Source organism: Populus alba, chromosome 1 (genome assembly GCF_005239225.2).
Source record: "Populus alba chromosome 1, ASM523922v2, whole genome shotgun sequence".
Classification (NCBI taxonomy): Eukaryota; Viridiplantae; Streptophyta; class Magnoliopsida; order Malpighiales; family Salicaceae; genus Populus; species Populus alba.
In genome coordinates, this window is record NC_133284.1 from 36,629,603 (window position 1) to 36,633,329 (window position 3,727).

Here is a 3,727-nt window from a genome sequence, read left to right on the forward strand (position 1 = left end):
TAAATTAGTTGGTTAAGGTATCTTTAAACTAATCAAAGTCGACTAGGCCATATTTAAAATAATTTTTTATATAGTTAATTTTAAATTCAAGCCACATAAAAATTTAAATAGAGAGATTTTAAAATTTACGTGCAATCAGTTGAGACCTTAACATCGATTTAAATTTTCTGCCTTTACATATATATATTAAGATATATTCGCAATCAGCCAAGACCTTAAACAATACACTAAACCTCTACATTGTCTTTAAGAGGTTGGACTAAAAGCTCCAAGCATAGCTTCTTGAAAGAAGCTAGCCCTTGAGCTCCCATATTGGTCTCGTCTGCAACTTTGTAAACCTAATATTAGAGAAACAAATTGAGAGCTTGCAACAGAATTTTATTAGCCAAGACATTAATAAAGGAAAAGGTGCTGAGCTTGATACTAGCTTAAGTACTGTGTAGCAAGCAGAGTAAATTTACTCTTCAATGCTCGCTAACATAAGCGATTTGATCCTCCTAGACTACAGATTGATCCCCATGCAAAGGTGTAGTTAAGGGGATTTCCATGATTTGTGTTGTTTGCTTGGGAGGTACCGATACAATAGCTGTAATAATAGGTTTTATCTTCTCCGTGGTCTTGATAATAACCAAGAACAAAATTCTGTATAGAACCACCATTCCAAGCAAATGGCAAGATCAACCCACTTGGAGACACCCATCTCCACTTGCCATCGATCTCTTCAGAATTTGTTCGCCGGAAATCGTCCGTGGCCCTCCGGCTTGATTGCTAGGAAATGTTAGTCCTTCAAATTCGTTCTTGAACATTCCTTGGTAGGCATACTTATGGAAGGCAATGTAGTACATGGGATACTTCCAGAATGGCTGAGGGAGATCATTTGGCAATCTAAAGAACCCTCCACTTAGAACCATGAAAGCTTGAATCCCAGCTCCTGTTATTATTCCCATCAGAAAATTTGGCACCATACTGGCAACTGTCATCATTAAGCTCTCCACCAACATCATGCAAGCAAACAATACTAAAAAACAAAATATATGAAGTGTTCATATCCCTTGTGAAGTCCAGGAAGGTAATAAGTTATTGCTCCAGGAATTACTGATATCAGCAACAGGTATGGAAAGGCAGAGAATGTGTTGCCAAAAACAAAAAGCAGTGGCACCATAGTGCCCATTTAACCTTTCTCTTTCAAATACCTGGATTCAAGAGGAGAAAAACATTTAGAAATAAACATACAATTTGGAACAAAAAATATATTTGCACTGATTTATGTCTATACCTTCATATCTTCCACAAAAGAAGGGAATCCTCCGATTGTCATGAACGTCAAGAAAGAAGCTATGAACATTAGCAGAGAACCTCTATCCTGAAACCATATCGATTTTTTAGGCTCCATGTTAATTAAGTTGTAGTTAATAAAATCAAATCAAGGCCGGTTGAGTTGTATGTTAATGTCATACCTGAATTGAATCATTATCAGATCCAAGGTTGTAAAACAAAGTGGCAAGGCTAATGCTAATGAGACATAGATGGCGACCCGCAACCAATAGTACCAAGATCTCGATACATGTTTACGAAAGATCTTCTTGTAAGCACAAGACACTGAGTAAGGAAGCTAGAATGGCTTCTTTCCTCTAATGTCCCACAATCCTGTATCCATCTGACTGTTAATCATCCCTTTCAATGACTGTAATATCAAGAATTTATCACTTAGAAAATTGGGAGGGAATTAGAGTATACCTTTTCACATATTTCTGTGACTAGTCTTTTAACCTGTTGATAATGGTCTGATGATTTATACGCCTTTGTAAGAGTATTAATCGCTACCTCTGCGGTAATTTCATCTTCTAAACCTTGTTCAGGATCCTGTGAAGAACATAATCAGAATTTTTATGAACATTTTAAGATGAATCTTTAAGCCACCATTGTCTACATTGGTGTTCAACCAATCAATACTTAATTGTCTCCGTCTCTTCTATCCTTGTATACTAATTAACCAAAGATACCGTAAAGCCAGACCTTGGATAAGACAACATACCGTTTCGAAATCTTTGTTTATGGTTTTCAGGAAGTGATCGGATGGGTTCTGGAGAGTCGGGCAAGGAAAGCCATTTAAGGCAAAAAACTATATTGAAACAAAATATAGATGAGGATTAGTCAAGCTGTTAATTCCTATACTAGATCAACTAAGCCTACAAAATTTTGATGCTCAAATACCTCATTTGCTTGAGAAGCTGGGCCAAAATACACTACTTTACCAGCACTGAGCAGGCAAAGACTGTCGAAAAGCTGAAAGACTTCACCACTAGGCTGATGAATGGATGCAATTACAGTTCTTCTATTTTCATCCTTGCGGTCAAATCTAACAATTCTGCTCATGACATAATATGATGCTGCACTATCAAGCCCACTTGTGGGTTCATCAAGAAAGAGAAGTTTCGGATGTGTTAGTATCTCTATGCAAATGCTCACTCTCCTCTTTTGACCACCACTAAGTCCTTTAGATCCCCACCCTCCAATTCTTGTATTCATGGCATCTTGCAGCCCCATTTCTCTTATTGTCACCTCTGCTCTCTCTTTCTTTTCTGCCCTTGACATTGAGTCCGGCAATTGGAGCTGAGCTGAGTAGTACACAGCTTCTTTGACTGTTAATGTTGTGATTAAGGTTTCATCTTGAGTTACATAAGCCTGTATGCATCAATGAAACAAAAAACCTTTTAGAAAATATTTGTCGAAGATTATTCAAATATTATAGTTTATGATATAAAATTCATAATGTTTTCATCATTTTCTTCAATCTGTTTTTTCCTTACCGATGTACCATAAGCCAGCCTTTGTTTGTGGCCATTGATTAGTATGTCTCCTGTTTGTCGTGTGCTTGAACCCAGTCTCCCTGCAACAGAAACTCAAGTCAAACTATAACATTTGAAACACATAAATCAGCTGTCAAGAAAGATTATGCAGATCAGCTTGATTAGTGTTATTGTGATCTTATAATGTATGGGAGCTTGTTTTTTAAGATTTGATCAACATTAGCAGAGAGGATCAGATATGTTGTGATGTGCATGCTCCAAAAGCTGAGTACTATTTAATTAGTTACCTGCCAATGTATCAAGAAGTGTTGACTTGCCACAGCCTGAAGGACCCATTATAGCCAAAAGCTCTCCAGGCTGAGCATAACCAGTTAAGCCCTGAAGGATTGATTTACTGCCTTTTTTCCCATTGGAAACAGTCACCCACAAATCCTCCCAAGTCAAGAAAACACCATTATGATCAGTGGCTGCACCTTCTCCTCCTCCCCTACTGCTTGGCGGTGGAACAACAGTTTTTACTTCTAGTGTGGCCTTAATTTCCTGGTTATAACGCAAAGATGTTGACTGATAATTAAGCCTATGATCGCTTGCAGACGATTGCTTGGAAGGGTAAGGAAGAGAAGACATGGTGGAACGTGTGGGTTGAGAGCGCAAGGGAATGAGTGGTGTGTCTTAAGATATTGGACGTAGGCATTGTCCAAGACAAAGGCTTGTGTTTTATAAGGGCATGATGGGTCCCTCGACCTCGTGTTGCACGTTGTTGGATAGATTTTGTTTTCTTCTCGGTTTCAAACATATATAGTAATTTTATTTGTTAAAACGACCAAAAGGAAGTCGTCAGTTGTATGTATAAGTTCTACGTATGGACATTACTCTAACATAAAACCCTAAATTATTGTGTTAGGGTTTAATTTTAT

The 3,727-nt window shown here is 37.7% G+C and overlaps 1 pseudogene; it reads right to left on the minus strand.

Moving 5' to 3' along the window:
* Positions 1 to 357: 357 nt before the first annotated feature.
* Positions 358 to 3,501, minus strand: LOC118050568 (ABC transporter G family member 1-like; annotated as a pseudogene).
* Positions 3,502 to 3,727: the final 226 nt, after the last annotated feature.